Below are 18,785 nucleotides of genomic sequence, written 5' to 3'. Positions count from 1 at the left end.
CTGCTTCAGCTGTTCATCCGGAACACGTGCATTGTAACGATGGGCAGAGAGTGATAAATTATGGCCTGGTGCTCCGTCTTGTGTCTTCATTTGGCTGCCCATAAAATTGTGATCACTGCTATCGTTATTGTAAGCGCGCCTCTGAGTCAACAATCGACTCGTTACCTGTGACGCAGCGGAGGTGTCAATGAACGCAAAGGCACTAACAGTGGTGAAGCATTATTAGAAGTAAGCCCAACTTCAGCGTCAGGAGTTATTTTGTTGCAGAAGAATCTGAAACATGAAACTCTGACTTTTTAAAATAGTTGGGCGTTTTCGTGAAACAGCCGAATGGCTTTCGTGCAATGGACTAAACAGCGTCTTGCACAATATACCACAACTTAAAAAAGAGCAACATAGAAAAAAAGCGTCAGCTGGGAATCAAACCCGGGTCAACTGCTTGGAAGGCAGCTATGCTAACTACATACCACCGATGCCTGCATTTGCGAGGCTGCTTTCAGCTGTTCATCCGGAACACGTGCATTGTAACGATGGGCAGAGAGTGATAAATTATGGCCTGGTGCTCCGTCTTGTGTCTGAATTTGGCTGCCCATAAAATTGTGATCACTGCTATCGTTATTGTAAGCGCGGCCTCTGAGTCAAATATCGACTCGTTACCTGTGACGCAGTGGAGGTGTCAATGAACGCAAAGGCACTAACAGTGGTGAAGCATTATTAGAAGTAAGCCCAACTCCAGCGTCAGAAGTTTTTTTGTTGCAGAAGAATCTGAAACATGAAACTCTGACTATTTAAAATAGTTGGGCGTTTTTGTGAAACAGTCGAATGGCTTTCGTGCAATGGAATAAACAGCGTCTTGCACATTATAACACAACTTAAAAAAGAGCAACATAAAAAAGATGCGTCGGCCGGGAATCAAACCCGGGACAACTGCTTGGAAGGCAGCTATGCTAACCACTATACCACTGACGCCAGCATTTTCGAGGCTGCTTCAGCTGTTCATCCGGAACACGTGCATTGTAACGATGGGCAGAGAGTGACAGAAAATAGGCTGAGGCTCCGTGCCGTGTCTGATTTTGGCTGCCTATAAAATTGTGATCACTGCTATTATTATTGTGAGCGCAGCCTCTGAGTCAACAATCGACTCGTTACCTGTGACGCAGCGGAGGTGCCAATGAACGTAAAGGCGCTAACAGTGGTGAAGCAGTAGTAGAAGTTTGCCACACTTCAATCTCAGAAGTTATCTTGTTGCAGTAGAATATGAAACTTGAAGCTCTGACTTTTTAAAATAGTCGGGTGTTTTCGTCAAACAGCCGATTGGCTTTCGTGCAATGGAAATAACAGTGTATTGCACAATGTAACACAACTCAGCAAAAGCAACAAAGAAAAGATGCGTCGACCGGGAATCGAACCCGGGTCAACTGCTTGGAAGGCAGCTCTTCTAACCACCATATCACCGACGCTTGCATATGCGAGGCTGCTTTCAGCTGTTTATCCGGAACACGTGCATTGTAACGATGGGCAGAGAGTGATAGAATATTGCCTGGTGCTCCGTCCCGTGTCTGAACTTGGCTGCCCATAAAATTGTGATCACTGCTATCATTATTGTAAGCGCGGCCTCTTAGTCAAATATCGAGTCGTTACCTGTGACGCAGCGGAGGTGTCAATGAACGCAAAGGCACTAACAGTGGTGAAGCATTATTAGAAGTAAGCCCAACTTCAGCCTCAGAAGTTATTTTGTTGCAGAAGAATCTGAAACATGAAACTTTGACTTTTTAAAATAGTTGGGCGTTTTCGTGAAACAGTCGAATGGCTTTCGTGCAATGAAATAAACAGCGTCTTGCACATTATAACACAATTTAGAAAAGAGCATCGTAGAAAAGATGCGTCGGCCGGGAATCAAACCCGGGACAACTGCTTGGAAGGCAGCTATGCTAACCACTATACCACTGACGCCAGCATTTTCGAGGCTGCTTCAGCTGTTCATCCGGAACACGTGCATTGTAACGATGGGCAGAGAGTGACAGAAAATAGGCTGAGGCTCCGTGCCGTGTCTGAATTTGGCTGCCTAAAAAATTGTGATCACTGCTATCATTATTGTAAGCGAGGCCTCTGAGTCAACAATCGACTCGTTACCTGTGATGGTGTCAATGAACGTAAAGGCGCTAACAGTAGTGAAGCATTAGTAGAAGTTAGCCCAACATCAGCCTCAGAAGTTATTTTGCTACAGAAGAATCTGAAACATGAAACTTTGACTTTTTAAAATAGTTGGGCGTTTTCGTGAGACAGCCGATTGGCTTTCGTGCAATAGTATAAACAGCGTATTGCACATTATAACACAATTTAGAAAAGAGCAACATAGAAAAGATGCGTCGGCCGGGAATCAAACCCGGGACAACTGCTTGGAAGGCAGCTATGCTAACCACTATACCACTTACGCCAGCATTTGCGAGGCTGCTTCAGCTGTTCATGCGAAACACGTGCATTGTAACGATGGGCAGAGAGTGACAGAAAATTGGCTGAGGCTCCGTGCCGTGTCTGAATTTGGCTGCCTATTAAATTGTCATCACTGCTACCTTTATTGTAAGCGCGGCCTCCGAGTGAACAATCGACTCGTTACCTGTGACGCAGCGGAGATGTCAATGATCGTAAAGGCGCTAACAATGGTGAAGCATTAGTAGAAGTTAGCCAAACTTGAACCTCAGAAGTTATTTTGTGTCAGAAGAATCTGAAACATGAAACTCTGACTTTTTAAAATAGTTGGGACTTTCCGTCGAACAGCCGAATGGCTTTCGTGCAATGGAAAGAACAGTGTATTGCACAATGTAACACAACTCAGCAAAAGCTATGAAGTAAAGATGCGTCGGCCGGGAATCGAACCGGGGTAAACTGCTTGGAAGGCAGCTATGCTAACCACTATACCTCCGACGCCGGCATTTGCGAGGCTGCTTTCAGCTGTTCATCCGGAACACGTACATTGTAACTATGGGCAGAGCGTGAGAGAAAATAGGCTGGGGCTCCGTGCCGTGTCTGAATTCGGCTGCCTATAAAATTGTGATCACTGCTATCATTATTGTAAGCGAGGCCTCTGAGTCAACAATCGACTCGTTACCTGTGATGGTGTCAATGAACGTAAAGGCGCTAACAGTGTTGAAGCAGCAGTAGACATTTGCCCAACTTCGGCCTCAAAAGATATTTTCTTGCATAAGAATCTGAAACATGAAACTCTGACTTTTTAAAATAGTCGGGCGTTTTCATCAAACACCAGAATGGCTTTCGTGCAATAGAATAAACAGCGTATTGCACAATATACCACAACTTGAAAAAGAGCAACATAGAAAAGATGCGTCGGCCATGAATCATACCCGGGACAACTGCTTGGAAGGCAGCTATGCTAACCACTATACCACTGACGCCAGCATTTGCGAGGCTGCTTCAGCTGTTCATGCGGAACAAGTGCATTGTAACGATGTGCAGAGAGTGACAGAAAATTTGCTGAGGCTCCGTGCCGTGTCTGAATTTGGCTACCTATAAAATTGTGATCACTGCTATCATCATTGTAAGCGCGGCCTCCGAGTGAACAATCGACTCGTTACCTGTGACGCAGCGGAGATGTCAATGATCGTAAAGGCGCTAACAGTGTGAAGCATTAGTAGAAGTTAGCCCAACTTGAGCCTCAGAAGTTATTTTGTGGCAGAAGATTCTGAAACATGAAACTCTAGGTTTTTAAAATAGTTGGGTCTTTTCGTCAAACAGCCGAATGGCTTTCGTGCAGTAGAAATAACAGTGTATTGCACAATGTAACACAACTCAGCAAAAGCATCAAAAAATAGATGCGTTGGCCGGGAATCGAACCCGGGTCAACTGCTTGGAAGGAAGCTATGCTAACCACAATACCACTGACGCCAGCATTTGCGAGGCTGCTTCAGCTGTTCATCGGGAACACGTGGATTGTAACGATGGGCAGAGAGTGACAGAAAATTGTCTAGGGCTCCATGTCGTGTCTGAATTTGGCTGCCTATAAAATTGTGATCACTGCTATCAATATTGTAAGCGAGGCCTCTGAGTCAACAATCGACTCGTTACCTGTGACGCAGCGGAGATGTCAATGATCGTAAAGGCGCTAACAGTGGTGAAGCATAAGTAGAAGTTAGCCCAACTTGAACCTCAGAAGTCATTTTGTGTCAGAAGAATCTGAAACATGAAACTCTGACTTTTTAAATAGTTGGGCCTTTTCGTCAAACAGCCGAATGGCTTTCGTGCAATGGAAATAACAGTGTATTGCACATTGTAACACAACTCAGCAAAAGCAACAAAGAAAAGATGCGTCGACCGGGAATCGAACCCGGGTCAACTGCTTGGAAGGCAGCTCTTCTAACCACTATATTACCGACGCCGGCATTTGCGAGGCTGCTTTCAGCTGTTCATGCGGAACACGTGCATTGTAATGATGGGCAGAGAGTGACAGAAAATTGGCTGAGGCTCCGTGCCATGTCTGAATTTGGCTGCCTAAAAAATTGTGATTACTGCTATCATTATTGTAAGCGAGGCCTCTGAGTCAACAATCGACTCGTTACCTGTGATGGTGTCAATGAACGTAAAGGCGCTAACAGTAGTGAAGCATTAGTAGAAGTTAGCCCAACATCAGCCTCAGAAGTTATTTTGCTACAGAAGAATCTGAAACATGAAACTTTGACTTTTTAAAATAGTTGGGCGTTTTCGTGAGACAGCCGATTGGCTTTCGTGCAATAGTATAAACAGCGTATTGCACATTATAACACAATTTAGAAAAGAGCAACATAGAAAAGATGTGTCGGCCGGGAATCAAACCCGGGACAACTGCTTGGAAGGCAGCTATGCTAACCACTATACCACTTACGCCAGCATTTGCGAGGCTGCTTCAGCTGTTCATGCGAAACACGTGCATTGTAACGATGGGCAGAGAGTGACAGAAAATTGGCTGAGGCTCCGTGCCGTGTCTGAATTTGGCTGCCTATTAAATTGTCATCACTGCTACCTTTATTGTAAGCGCGGCCTCCGAGTGAACAATCGACTCGTTACCTGTGACGCAGCGGAGATGTCAATGATCGTAAAGGCGCTAACAATGGTGAAGCATTAGTAGAAGTTAGCCAAACTTGAACCTCAGAAGTTATTTTGTGTCAGAAGAATCTGAAACATGAAACTCTGACTTTTTAAAATAGTTGGGACTTTCCGTCGAACAGCCGAATGGCTTTCGTGCAATGGAAAGAACAGTGTATTGCACAATGTAACACAACTCAGCAAAAGCTATGAAGTAAAGATGCGTCGGCCGGGAATCGAACCGGGGTAAACTGCTTGGAAGGCAGCTATGCTAACCACTATACCTCCGACGCCGGCATTTGCGAGGCTGCTTTCAGCTGTTCATCCGGAACACGTACATTGTAACTATGGGCAGAGCGTGAGAGAAAATAGGCTGGGGCTCCGTGCCGTGTCTGAATTCGGCTTCCTATAAAATTGTGATCACTGCTATCATTATTGTAAGCGAGGCCTCTGAGTCAACAATCGACTCGTTACCTGTGATGGTGTCAATGAACGTAAAGGCGCTAACAGTGTTGAAGCAGTAGTAGACATTTGCCCAACTTCGGCCTCAAAAGATATTTTCTTGCATAAGAATCTGAAACATGAAACTCTGACTTTTTAAAATAGTCGGGCGTTTTCATCAAACACCAGAATGGCTTTCGTGCAATAGAATAAACAGCGTATTGCACAATATACCACAACTTGAAAAAGAGCAACATAGAAAAGATGCGTCGGCCATGAATCATACCCGGGACAACTGCTTGGAAGGCAGCTATGCTAACCACTATACCACTGACGCCAGCATTTGCGAGGCTGCTTCAGCTGTTCATGCGGAACACGTGCATTGTAACGATGGGCAGAGAGTGACAGAAAATTTGCTGAGGCTCCGTGCCGTGTCTGAATTTGGCTACCTATAAAATTGTGATCACTGCTATCATCATTGTAAGCGCGGCCTCCGAGTGAACAATCGACTCGTTACCTGTGACGCAGCGGAGATGTCAATGATCGTAAAGGCGCTAACAGTGTGAAGCATTAGTAGAAGTTAGCCCAACTTGAGCCTCAGAAGTTATTCTGTGGCAGAAGATTCTGAAACATGAAACTCTAGGTTTTTAAAATAGTTGGGTCTTTTCGTCAAACAGCCGAATGGCTTTCGTGCAGTAGAAATAACAGTGTATTGCACAATGTAACACAACTCAGCAAAAGCATCAAAAAATAGATGCGTTGGCCGGGAATCGAACCCGGGTCAACTGCTTGGAAGGAAGCTATGCTAACCACAATACCACTGACGCCAGCATTTGCGAGGCTGCTTCAGCTGTTCATCGGGAACACGTGGATTGTAACGATGGGCAGAGAGTGACAGAAAATTGTCTAGGGCTCCATGTCGTGTCTGAATTTGGCTGCCTATAAAATTGTGATCACTGCTATCAATATTGTAAGCGAGGCCTCTGAGTCAACAATCGACTCGTTACCTGTGACGCAGCGGAGATGTCAATGATCGTAAAGGCGCTAACAGTGGTGAAGCATAAGTAGAAGTTAGCCCAACTTGAACCTCAGAAGTCATTTTGTGTCAGAAGAATCTGAAACATGAAACTCTGACTTTTTAAATAGTTGGGCCTTTTCGTCAAACAGCCGAATGGCTTTCGTGCAATGGAAATAACAGTGTATTGCACATTGTAACACAACTCAGCAAAAGCAACAAAGAAAAGATGCGTCGACCGGGAATCGAACCCGGGTCAACTGCTTGGAAGGCAGCTCTTCTAACCACTATATTACCGACGCCGGCATTTGCGAGGCTGCTTTCAGCTGTTCATGCGGAACACGTGCATTGTAACGATGGGCAGAGAGTGACAGAAAATTGGCTGAGGCTCCGTGCCATGTCTGAATTTGGCTACCTATAAAATTGTGATCACTGCTATCATTATTGTAAGCGAGGCCTCTGAGTCAACAATCGACTCGTTACCTGTGATGGTGTCAATGAACGTAAAGGCGCTAACAGTGTTGAAGCAGTAGTAGACATTTGCCCAACTTCGGCCTCAAAAGTTATTTTCTTGCATAAGAATCTGAAACATGAAACTCTGACTTTTTAAAATAGTCGGGCGTTTTCATCAAACAGCCGAATGGCTTTCGTGCAATAGAATAAACAGCGTATTGCACATTATACCACAACTTGAAAAAGAGCAACATAGAAAAGGTGCGTCGGCTGGGAATCAAACCCGGGTCAACTGCTTGGAAAGCAGATATGCTAACCACTATACCACCGACGCCAGCATTTGCGAGGCTGCTTTCAGCTGTTCATCGGGAACACGTGCATTGTAACGATGGGCAGAGAGTAACAGAAAATTGTCTAGGGCGCCGTGCCGTGTCTGAATTTGGCTGCCTATAAAATTGTGATCACTGCTATTATTATTGTAAGCGCGGCCTCTTAGTCAACAATCGACTCCGTACTTGTGACGCAGCGGAGGTGTCAATGAATGTAAAGGCGCTAACAGTAGTGAAGCATTAGTAGAAGTTACCCCCACCTTAAGCCTCAGAAGTTATTTCGCTGCAGAAGAATCTGAAACATGAAACTTTGACTTTTTTAAATAGTTGGGCGTTTTCGTGAAACAGCCGAATGGCTTTCGTGCAATGGAATAAACAGCGTCTTGCACATTAAAACACAATTTAGAAAAGAGCAACATAAAAAAGATGCGTCGGCCGGGAATCAAACCCGGGACAACTGCTTGGAAGGCAGCTATGCTAACCACTATACCACTGACGCCAGCATTTGCGAGGCTGCTTCAGCTTTTCATCCGGAACACATGCATTGTGACGATGGGCAGAGAGTGACAGAAAATTGGCTGAGGCTCCGTCCCGTGTCTGAATTTGGCTGCCTATAAAATTGTGATCACTGCTATCATCATTGTAAGCGCGGCCTCTGAGTCAACAATCGACTCGTTACCCGTGACGCAGCGGAGGTGTCAATGAACGCAAAGGCACTAACAGTGGTGAAGCATTATTAGAAGTAAGCCCAACTTCAGCGTCAGAAGTTATTTTGTTGCAGAAGAATCTGAAACATGAAACTCTGACTTTTTAAAATAGTTGGGCGTTTTCGTGAAACAGTCGAATGGCTTTCGTGCAATGGAATAAACAGCGTCTTGCACATTATAACACAACTTAAATAAGAGCAACATAGAAAAGATGCGTCGGCCGGGAATCAAATCCGGGACAACTGCTTGGAAAGCAGCTATGCTAACCACTATACCACAGACGCCAGCATGTCCGAGGCTGCTTCAGCTGTTCATCCGGAACACGTGCATCGTAACGATGGGCAGAGAGTGATAGAATATTGCCTGATGCTCCGTCCCGTGTCTGAACTTGGCTGCCCATAAAATTGTGATCACTGCTATCATTATTGTAAGCGCGGCCTCTGAGTCAAATATCGAGTCGTTACCTCTGACGCAGCGGAGGTGTCAATGAACGCAAAGGCACTAACAGTGGTGAAGCATTATTAGAAGTAAGCCCAACTTCAGCGTCAGAAGTTATTTTGTTGCAGAAGAATCTGAAACATGAAACTCTGACTTTTTAAAATAGTTGGGCGTTTTCGTGAAACAGTCAAATGGCTTTCGTGCAATAGAATAAACAGCGTCTTGCACATTATAACACCACTTAAATAAGAGCAACATAGAAAAGATGCGTCGGCCGGGAATCAAACACGAGACAACTGCTTGGAAGGCAGCTATGCTAACCACTATACCACTGACGCCAGCATTTTCGAGGCTGCTTCAGCTGTTCATCCGGAACACGTGCATTGTAACGATGGGCAGAGAGTGACAGAAAATAGGCTGAGGCTCCGTGCCGTGTCTGAATTTGGCTGCCTATAAAATTGTGATCACTGCTATCATTATTGTAAGCGAGGCCTCTGAGTCAACAATCGACTCGTTACCTGTGATGGTGTCAATGAACGTAAAGGAGCTAACAGTAGTGAAGCATTAGTAGAAGTTAGCCCAACATCAGCCTCAGAAGTTATTTTGCTACAGAAGAATCTGAAACATGAAACTTTGACTTTTTAAAATAGTTGGGCGTTTTCATGAGACAGCCGACTGGCTTTCGTGCAATAGTGTAAACAGCGTATTGCACATTATGACACAATTTAGAAAAAAGCAACATAGAAAAGATGCGTCGGCCGGGAATCAAACCCGGGACAACTGCTTGGAAGGCAGCTATGCTAACCACTATACCACTGACGCCAGCATTTGCGAGGCTGCTTCAGCTGTTCATGCGGAACACGTGCATTGTAACGATGGGCAGAGAGTGACAGAAAATTGGCTGAGGCTCCGTGCCGTGTCTGAATTTGGCTACCTATAAAATTGTGATCACTGCTATCATTATTGTAAGCGCGGCTTCCGAGTGAACAATCGACTCGTTACCTGTGACGCAGCGGAGATGTCAATGATCGTAAAGGCGCTAACAGTGGTGAAGCATTAGTAGAAGTTAGCCTAACTTGAGCCTCAGAAGTTATTTTGTGGCAGAAGATTCTGAAACATGAAACTCTAAGTTTTTAAAATAGTTGGGCATTTTCGTCAAACAGCCGAATGGCTTTCGTGCAGTATAAATAACAGTGTATTGCACAATGTAACACAACTCAGCAAAAGCAACAAAGAAAAGATGCGTCGGCCGGGAATCGAACCCGGGTCAACTGCTTGGAAGGAAGCTATGCTAACCACTATACCACTGACTCCAGCATTTGCGAGGCTGCTTCAGCTGTTCATCGGGAACACGTGGATTGTAACGATGGGCAGAGAGTGACAGAAAATTGTCTAGGGCTCCATGCCGTGTCTGAATTTGGCTGCCTATAGAATTGTGATCACTGCTATCAATATTGTAAGCGAGGCCTCTGAGTCAACAATCGACTCGTTACCTGTGACGCAGCGGAGATGTCAATGATCGTAAAGGCGCTAACAGTGGTGAAGCATAAGTAGAAGTTAGCCCAACTTGAACCTCAGAAGTCATTTTGTGTCAGAAGAATCTGAAACATGAAACTCTGACTTTTTAAATAGTTGGGCCTTTTCGTCAAACAGCCGAATGGCTTTCGTGCAATGGAAATAACAGTGTATTGCACATTGTAACACAACTCAGCAAAAGCAACAAAAAAAAGACGCGTCGGCCGGGAATCGAACCCGGGTCAACTGCTTGGAAGGAAGCTATGCTAACCACTATACCACTGACTCCAGCATTTGCGAGGCTGCTTCAGCTGTTCATCGGGAACACGTGGATTGTAGCGATGGGAACAGAGTGACAGAAAATTGGCTGAGGCTCCGTGCCGTGTCTGAATTTGGCTGCCTATAAAATTGTGATCACTGCTATCAATATTGTAAGCGCGGCCTCCGAGTGAACAATCGACTCGTTACCTGTGACGCAGCGGAGATGTCAATGATCGTAAAGGCACTAACAGTGGTGAAGCATTATTAGGAGTTAGCCCAACGTGAGCCTCACAAATTATTTTGTGTCAGAAGAATCTGAAACATGAAAGTCTAAGTTTTTAAAATAGGTGGGCCTTTTCGTCAAACAGCCGAATGGCTTTCGTGCAGTAGAAATAACAGTGTATTGAACAATGTAACACAGCTCAGCAAAAGCAACGAAGAAAAGATGCGTCGGCCGGGAATCGAACCCGGGTCAACTGCTTGGAAGGCAGCTATGCTAACCACTATACCACCGACGCCGGCATTTGCGAGGCTGCTTTCAGCTGTTCATGCGGAACACGTACATTGTAACTATGGGCAGAGGGTGAGAGAAAATAGGCTGGGGCTCCGTGCCGTGTCTGAATTCGGCTGCCTATGAAATTGTGATCACTGCTATCATTATTGTAAGCGAGGCCTCTGAGTCAACAATCGACTCGTTACCTGTGATGGTGTCAATGAACGTAAAGGCGCTAACAGTGTTGAAGCAGTAATAGACGTTTGCCCAACTTCAGCCTCAAAAGTTATTTTCTTGCAGAAGAATCCGAAACATGAAACTTTGACTTTTTAAAATATGTGGGCGTTTTCGTGAAACAGCCGAATGGCTTTCGTGCAATGAAATAAACAACGTCTTGCACATTATAACACAATTTAGAAAAGAGCAACATAGAAAAGTTGCGTCGGCCGGAAATCGAACCCGGGACAACTGCTTGGAAGGCAGCTATGCTAACCACTATACCACTGACGCCAGCATTTGCGAGGCTGCCTCAGCTGTTCATCCGGAACACTTGCATTGTAGCGATGGGAACAGAGTGACAGAAAATTGGCTGAGGCTCCGTGCCGTGTCTGAATTTGGCTGCCTATAAAATTGTGATCACTGCTATCAATATTGTAAGCGCGGCCTCCGAGTGAACAATCGACTCGTTACCTGTGACGCAGCGGAGATGTCAATGATCGTAAAGGCACTAACAGTGGTGAAGCATTATTAGGAGTTAGCCCAACGTGAGCCTCACAAATTATTTTGTGTCAGAAGAATCTGAAACATGAAAGTCTAAGTTTTTAAAATAGGTGGGCCTTTTCGTCAAACAGCCGAATGGCTTTCGTGCAGTAGAAATAACAGTGTATTGAACAATGTAACACAGCTCAGCAAAAGCAACGAAGAAAAGATGCGTCGGCCGGGAATCGAACCCGGGTCAACTGCTTGGAAGGCAGCTATGCTAACCACTATACCACCGACGCCGGCATTTGCGAGGCTGCTTTCAGCTGTTCATCCGGAACACGTACATTGTAACTATGGGCAGACGGTGAGAGAAAATAGGCTGGGGCTCTGTGCCGTGTCTGAATTCGGCTGCCTATAAAATTGTGATCACTGCTATCATTATTGTAAGCGAGGCCTCTGAATCAACAATCGACTCGTTACCTGTGATGGTGTCAATGAACGTAAAGGCGCTAACAGTGTTGAAGCAGTAATAGACGTTTGCCCAACTTCAGCCTCAAAAGTTATTTTCTTGCAGAAGAATCCGAAACATGAAACTTTGACTTTTTAAAATATGTGGGCGTTTTCGTGAAACAGCCGAATGGCTTTCGTGCAATGAAATAAACAGCGTCTTGCATATTATAACACAATTTAGAAAAGAGCAACATAGAAAAGTTGCGTCGGCCGGAAATCAAACCCGGGACAACTGCTTGGAAGGCAGCTATGCTAACCACTATACCACTGACGCCAGCATTTGCGAGGCTGCCTCAGCTGTTCATCCGGAACACGTGCATTGTAACGATGGGCAGAGAATGACAGAAAATTGAATGAGGCTCCGTGCCGTGTCTGAATTTGGCTGCCTATAAAATTGTGATCACTGCTACCATTATTGTAAGCGCGGCCTCCGAGTGAACAATCGACTCGTTACCTGTGACGCAGCGGAGATGTCAATGTTCGTAAAGGCGCTAACAATGGTGAAGCATTAGTAGAAGTTAGCCCAACTTGAGCCTCAGAAGTTATTTTGTGTCAGAAGAATCTGAAACATGAAACTCTTACTTTTTAAAATAGTTGGGACTTTTCGTCGAACAGCCGAATGGCTTTCGTGCAATGGAAATAACAGTGTATTGCACAATGTAACACAACTCAGCAAAAGCAACGAAAAAAAGATGCGTCGGCCGGGAATCGAACCGGGGTCAACTGCTTGGAAGGCAGCTATGCTAACCACTATACCACCGACGCCGGCATTTGCGAGGCTGCTTTCAGCTGTTCATCCGGAACACGTACATTGTAGCTATGGGAAGAGGGTGAGAGAAAACAGGCTGTGGCTCCGTGCCGTGTCTGAATTCGGCTGCCTATAAAATTGTGATCACTGCTATCATTATTGTAAGCGAGGCCTTTGAGTCAACAATCGACTCGATACCTGTGACGGTGTCAATGAACGTAAAGGCGCTAACAGTAGTGAAGCATTAGTAGAAGTTAGCCCAACGTCAGCCTCAGAAGTTATTTTGCTACAGAAGAATCTGAAACATGAAACTTTGACTTTTTGAAATAGTTGGGCGTTTTCGTTAAACAGCCGAATGGCTTTCGTGCAATAGAATAAACAGCGTATTGCACAATATACCACAACTTGAAGAAGAGCAACATAGAAAGGTGCGTCGGCTGGGAATCAAACCCGGGTCAACTGCTTGGAAGGCAGCTATGCTAACCACCATATCACCGACGCTTGCATATGCGAGGCTGCTTTCAGCTGTTTATCCGGAACACGTGCATTGTAACGATGGGCAGAGAGTGATAGAATATTGCCTGGTGCTCCGTCCCGTGTCTGAATTTGGCTGCCTATAAAATTGTGATCACTGCTATCATTATTGTAAGCGCGGCCTCTGAGTCAACAATCGACTCGTTACCTGTGACGCAGCGGAGGTCTCAATGAACGCAAAGGCACTAACAGTGGTGAAGCATTATTAGAAGTAAGCCCAACTTCAGCGTCGGAAGTTATTTTGTTGCAGAAGAATCTGAAACATGAAACTCTGACTTTTTAAAATAGTTGGGCGTTTTCGTGAAACAGTCGAATGGCTTTCGTGCAATGGAATAAACAGCGTCTTGCACATTATAACACAACTTAAATAAGAGCAACATAGAAAAGATGCGTCGGCCGGGAATCAAACCCGGGACAACTGCTTGGAAGGCAGCTATGCTAACTTCCATACCACCGATGCCTGCATTTGCGAGGCTGCTTTCAGCTGTTCATCCGGAACACGTGCAATGTAACGATGGGCAGAGAGTGATAAATTATGGCCTGGTGCTCCGTCCCGTGTCTGAATTTGGCTGCCCATAAAATTGTGATCACTGCTATCGTTATTGTAAGCGCGGCCTCTGAGTCAAATATCGACTCGTTACCTGTGACGCAGCGGAGGTGTCATTGAACGCAAAGGCGCTAACAGTGTTGAAGCAGTAGTAGACGTTTGCCCAACTTCAGCCTCAAAAGTTGTTTTCTTGCAGAAGAATCCGAAACATGAAACTTTGACTTTTTAAAATAGGTGGGCGTTTTCGTGAAACAGCCGAATGGCTTCAAGCAATGGAATAAACAGCCGCTTGCACATTATAACACAATTTAGAAAAGAGCAACATAGAAATGATGCGTCGGCCGGGAATCAAACCCGGGACAACTGCTTTGAAGGCAGCTATGCTAACAACTATACCACTGACGCCAGCATTTCCGAGGCTGCTTCAGCTGTTCATCCGGAACACGTGCATTGTAACGATGGGCAGAGAGTGACAGAAAATTGGCTGAGGCTCCGTGCCGTGTCTGAATTTGGCTGCCTATAAAATTGTGATCACTGCTACCATTATTGTAAGCGCGGCCTCCGAGTGAACAATCGACTCGTTACCTGTGACGCAGCGGAGATGTCAATGATCGTAAAGGCACTAAAAGTGGTGAAGCATTATTAGAAGTTAGCCCAAGTTGAGTCTCAGAAGTTATTTTGTGTCAGAAGAATCTAAAACATTAAACTCTGACTTTTTAAAATAGGTGGGCCTTTTCGTCAAACAGCCGAATGGCTTTCGTGCAGTAGAAATAACAGTGTATTGAACAATGTAACACAGCTCAGCAAAAGCAACGAAGAAAAGATGCGTCGGCCGGGAATCGAACCCGGGTCAACTGCTTGGAAGGCAGCCATGCTCACCACTATACCACCGACGCCGGCATCTGTGAGGCTGCTTTCAGCTGTTCATGCGGAACACGTACATTGTAACTATGGGCAGAGGGCGAGAGAAAATAGGCTGGGGCTCCGTGCCGTGTCTGAATTCGGCTGCCTATGAAATTGTGATCTCTGCTATCATTATTGTAAGCGGGGCCTCTGAGTCAATAATCGACTCGTTACCTGTGATGGTGTCAATGAACGTAAAGGCGCTAACAGTGTTGAAGCAGTAATAGACGTTTGCCCAACTTCAGCCTCAAAAGTTATTTTCTTGCAGAAGAATCCGAAACATGAAACTTTGACTTTTTAAAATATGTGGGCGTTTTCGTGAAACAGCCGAATGGCTTTCGTGCAATGGAATAAACAACGTCTTGCACATTATAACACAATTTAGAAAAGAGCAACATAGAAAAGATGCGTCGGCCGCAAATCAAACCCGGGACAACTGCTTGGAAGGCAGCTATGCTAACCACTATACCACTGACGCCAGCATTTGCGAGGCTGCCTCAGCTGTTCATCCGGAACACTTGCATTGTAGCGATGGGAACAGAGTGACAGAAAATTGGCTGAGGCTCCGTGCCGTGTCTGAATTTGGCTGCCTATAAAATTGTGATAACTGCTATCAATATTGTAAGCGCGGCCTCTGAATCAACAATCGACTCGTTACCTGTGATGGTGTCAATGAACGTAAAGGCGCTAACAGTTTTGAAGCAGTAGTAGACGTTTGCCCAACTTCAGCCTCAAAAGTTATTTTCTTGCAGAAGAATCTGAAACATGAAACTTTGACTTTTTAAAATTGTTTGGCGTTTTCGTGAAACAGCCGAATGGCTTCCGTGCAATGGAATAAACAGCGTCTTGCACATTATAACACAGTTTAGAAAAGAGCAACATAGAAAAGATGCGTCGGCCGGGAATCAAACCCAGGACAACTGCTTGGAAGGCAGCTATGCTAACCACTATACCACTGACGCCAGCATTTGCGAGGCTGCTTCAGCTGTTCATCCGGAACACGTGCATTGTAACGATGGGCAGAGAATGACCGAAAATTGAATGAGGCTCCGTGCCGTGTCTCAATTTGGCTGCCTAAAAATTTGTGATCACTGCTACCATTATTGTAAGCGCGGCCTCCGAGTGAACAATCGACTCGTTACCTGTGACGCAGCGGAGATGTCAATGTTCGTAAAGGCGCTAACAATGGTGAAGCATTAGTAGAAGTTAGCCCAACTTGAGCCTCAGAAGTTATTTTGTGTCAGAAGAATTTGAAACATGAAACTCTTACTTTTTAAAATAGTTGGGACTTTTCGTCGAACAGCCGAATGGCTTTCGTGCAATGGAAATAACAGTGTATTGCACAATGTAACACAACTCAGCAAAAGCAACGAAAAAAAGATGCGTCGGCCGGGAATCGAACCGGGGTCAACTGCTTGGAAGGCAGCTATGCTAACCACTATACCACCGACGCCAGCATTTGCGAGGCTGCTTTAAGCTGTTCATCGGGAACACGTGCATTTTAACGATGGGCAGAGAGTAAGAGAAAATTGTCTAGGGCGCTGTGCCGTGTCTGAATTTGGCTGCCTATAAAATTGTGATCACTGCTATTATTATTGTAAGCGCGGCCTCTTAGTCAACAATCGACTCATTACTTGTGACGCTGCGGAGGTGTCAATGAATGTAAAGGCGCTAACAGTAGTGAAGCATTCGTAGAAGTTAGCCCAACATCAGCCTCAGAAGTTACTTTGCTGCAGAAGAATCTGAAACATGAAACTTTGACTTTTTTAAATAGTTGGGCGTTTTCGTGAAACAGCCGAATGGCTTTCGTGCAATGGAATAAACAGCGTCTTGCACAATATAACACAATTTAGAAAAGAGGAACATAGAAAAGATGCGTCGGCCGGGAATCAAACCCGGGACAACTGCTTGGAAGGCAGCTATGCTATCCACTATACCACTGACGCCAGCATTTGCGAGGATGCTTCAGCTGTTCATCCGGAACACATGCATTGTAACGATGGGCAGAGAGTGACAGAAAATTGGCTGAGGCTCCGTGCCGTGACTGAATTTGGCTGCCTATAAAATTGTGATCACTGCTATGATTATTGTAAGCGCGGCCTCCGAGTGAACAATCGACTCGTTACCTGTGACGCAGCGGAGATGTCAATGATCGTAAAGGCACTAAAAGTGGTGAAGCATTATTAGAAGTTAGCCCAAGTTGAGTCTCAGAAGTTATTTTGTGTCAGAAGAATCTAAAACATTAAACTCTGACTTTTTAAAATAGTTGGGCCTTTTCGTCAAACAGCCGAATGGCTTTCGTGCAGTAGAAATAACAGTGTATTGAACAATGTAACACAGCTCAGCAAAAGCAACAAAGAAAAGATGCGTCGGCCGGGAATCGAACCCGGGTCAACTGCTTGGAAGGCAGCTATGCTAACCACTATACCACTGACGCCAGCATTTGCGAGGATGCTTCAGCTGTTCATCCGGAACACATGCATTGTAACGATGGGCAGAGAGTGACAGAAAATAGGCTGGGGCTCCGTGCCGTGTCTGAATTCGGCTGCCTATGAAATTGTGATCACTGCTATCATTATTGTAAGCGAGGCCACTGAGTCAACAATCGACTCGTTACCTGTGATGGTGTCAATGAACGTAAAGGCGCTAACAGTGTTGAAGCAGTAATAGACGTTTGCCCAACTTCAGCCTCAAAAGTTATTTTCTTGCAGAAGAATCCGAAACATGAAACTTTGACTTTTTAAAATATGTGGGCGTTTTCGTGAAACAGCCGAATGGCTTTCGTGCAATGAAATAAACAGCGTCTTGCACATTATAACACAATTTAGAAAAGAGCAACATAGAAAAGTTGCGTCGGCCGGAAATCAAACCCGGGACAACTGCTTGGAAGGCAGCTATGCTAACCACTATACCACTGACGCCAGCATTTGCGAGGCTGCCTCAGCTGTTCATCCGGAACACTTGCATTGTAGCGATGGGAACAGAGTGACAGAAAATTGGCTGAGGCTCCGTGCCGTGTCTGAATTTGGCTGCCTATAAAATTGTGATCACTGCTATCAATATTGTAAGCGTGGCCTCCGAGTGAACAATCGACTCGTTACCTGTGACGCAGCGGAGATGTCAATGATCGTAAAGGCACTAACAGTGGTGAAGCATTATTAGGAGTTAGCCCAACGTGAGCCTCACAAATTATTTTGTGTCAGAAGAATCTGAAACATGAAAGTCTAAAATTTTAAAATAGGTGGGCCTTTTCGTCAAACAGCCGAATGGCTTTCGTGCAGTAGAAATAACAGTGTATTGAACAATGTAACACAGCTCAGCAAAAGCAACAAAGAAAAGATGCGTCGGCCGGGAATCGAACCCGGTTCAACTGCTTGGAAGGCAGCTATGCTAACCTCTATACCACCGACGCCGGCATTTGCGAGGCTGCTTTCAGCTGTTCATCCGGAACACGTACATTGTAACTATGGGCAGACGGTGAGAGAAAATAGGCTGGGGCTCCGTGCCGTGTCTGAATTCGGCTGCCTGAAAAATTGTGATCACTGCTATCATTATTGTAAGCGAGGCCTCTGAATCAACAATCGACTCGTTACCTGTGATGGTGTCAATGAACGTAAAGGCGCTAACAGTGTTGAAGCAGTAATAGACGTTTGCCCAACTTCAGCCTCAAAAGTTATTTTCTTGCAGAAGAATCCGAAACATGAAATTTTGACTTTTTAAAATTGTTTGGCGTTTTCGTGAAACAGCCGAATGGCTTTCGTGCAATGGAATAAACAGCGTCTTGCACATTATAACACAGTTTAGAAAAGAGCAACATAGAAAAGATGCGTCGGCCGGGAATCAAACCCAGGACAACTGCTTGGAAGGCAGCTATGCTAACCACTATACCACTGACGCAAGCATTTGCGAGGCTGCTTCAGCTGTTCATGCGGAACACGTGCATTGTAACGATGGGCAGAGAATGACAGAAAATTGAATGAGGCTCCGTGCCGTGTCTGAATTTGGCTGCCTATAAAATTGTGATCACTGCTACCATTATTGTAAGCGCGGCCTCCGAGTGAACAATCGACTCGTTACCTGTGACGCAGCGGAGATGTCAGTGTTCGTAAAGGC

The 18,785-nt window shown here is 45.2% G+C and overlaps 15 non-coding genes across 15 annotated transcripts; all 15 read right to left on the bottom strand.

Moving 5' to 3' along the window:
* Positions 1 to 897: 897 nt before the first annotated feature.
* TRNAG-UCC (transfer RNA glycine (anticodon UCC)) lies at positions 898 to 969 on the bottom strand. The gene has a single exon. It is a non-coding gene; the product is annotated as a tRNA-Gly (tRNA).
* Positions 970 to 1,881: 912 nt separating this feature from the next.
* On the bottom strand, positions 1,882 to 1,953 carry TRNAG-UCC (transfer RNA glycine (anticodon UCC)). Its single transcript has one exon. It is a non-coding gene; the product is annotated as a tRNA-Gly (tRNA).
* Positions 1,954 to 7,741: 5,788 nt separating this feature from the next.
* TRNAG-UCC (transfer RNA glycine (anticodon UCC)) lies at positions 7,742 to 7,813 on the bottom strand. The gene has a single exon. It is a non-coding gene; the product is annotated as a tRNA-Gly (tRNA).
* Positions 7,814 to 9,209: 1,396 nt separating this feature from the next.
* Positions 9,210 to 9,281, bottom strand: TRNAG-UCC (transfer RNA glycine (anticodon UCC)). Its single transcript has one exon. It is a non-coding gene; the product is annotated as a tRNA-Gly (tRNA).
* A 1,400-nt stretch (positions 9,282 to 10,681) lies between these two features.
* On the bottom strand, positions 10,682 to 10,753 carry TRNAG-UCC (transfer RNA glycine (anticodon UCC)). The gene has a single exon. It is a non-coding gene; the product is annotated as a tRNA-Gly (tRNA).
* Positions 10,754 to 11,166: 413 nt separating this feature from the next.
* Positions 11,167 to 11,238, bottom strand: TRNAG-UCC (transfer RNA glycine (anticodon UCC)). The gene has a single exon. It is a non-coding gene; the product is annotated as a tRNA-Gly (tRNA).
* A 419-nt stretch (positions 11,239 to 11,657) lies between these two features.
* TRNAG-UCC (transfer RNA glycine (anticodon UCC)) lies at positions 11,658 to 11,729 on the bottom strand. Its single transcript has one exon. It is a non-coding gene; the product is annotated as a tRNA-Gly (tRNA).
* A 904-nt stretch (positions 11,730 to 12,633) lies between these two features.
* TRNAG-UCC (transfer RNA glycine (anticodon UCC)) lies at positions 12,634 to 12,705 on the bottom strand. Its single transcript has one exon. It is a non-coding gene; the product is annotated as a tRNA-Gly (tRNA).
* A 1,888-nt stretch (positions 12,706 to 14,593) lies between these two features.
* Positions 14,594 to 14,665, bottom strand: TRNAG-UCC (transfer RNA glycine (anticodon UCC)). Its single transcript has one exon. It is a non-coding gene; the product is annotated as a tRNA-Gly (tRNA).
* Positions 14,666 to 15,562: 897 nt separating this feature from the next.
* On the bottom strand, positions 15,563 to 15,634 carry TRNAG-UCC (transfer RNA glycine (anticodon UCC)). Its single transcript has one exon. It is a non-coding gene; the product is annotated as a tRNA-Gly (tRNA).
* A 419-nt stretch (positions 15,635 to 16,053) lies between these two features.
* TRNAG-UCC (transfer RNA glycine (anticodon UCC)) lies at positions 16,054 to 16,125 on the bottom strand. Its single transcript has one exon. It is a non-coding gene; the product is annotated as a tRNA-Gly (tRNA).
* Positions 16,126 to 16,546: 421 nt separating this feature from the next.
* On the bottom strand, positions 16,547 to 16,618 carry TRNAG-UCC (transfer RNA glycine (anticodon UCC)). Its single transcript has one exon. It is a non-coding gene; the product is annotated as a tRNA-Gly (tRNA).
* Positions 16,619 to 17,037: 419 nt separating this feature from the next.
* On the bottom strand, positions 17,038 to 17,109 carry TRNAG-UCC (transfer RNA glycine (anticodon UCC)). The gene has a single exon. It is a non-coding gene; the product is annotated as a tRNA-Gly (tRNA).
* A 903-nt stretch (positions 17,110 to 18,012) lies between these two features.
* On the bottom strand, positions 18,013 to 18,084 carry TRNAG-UCC (transfer RNA glycine (anticodon UCC)). Its single transcript has one exon. It is a non-coding gene; the product is annotated as a tRNA-Gly (tRNA).
* Positions 18,085 to 18,497: 413 nt separating this feature from the next.
* TRNAG-UCC (transfer RNA glycine (anticodon UCC)) lies at positions 18,498 to 18,569 on the bottom strand. The gene has a single exon. It is a non-coding gene; the product is annotated as a tRNA-Gly (tRNA).
* Between the last annotated feature and the right edge of the window lie 216 nt (positions 18,570 to 18,785).

The sequence above is a fragment of the Rhipicephalus microplus genome, chromosome 8, assembly GCF_043290135.1.
Source record: "Rhipicephalus microplus isolate Deutch F79 chromosome 8, USDA_Rmic, whole genome shotgun sequence".
Lineage (NCBI taxonomy): Eukaryota > Metazoa > Arthropoda > Arachnida > Ixodida > Ixodidae > Rhipicephalus > Rhipicephalus microplus.
Note: the sequence above shows the minus strand (reverse complement) of the source record. Positions and strands in the feature narration are given on the sequence as shown.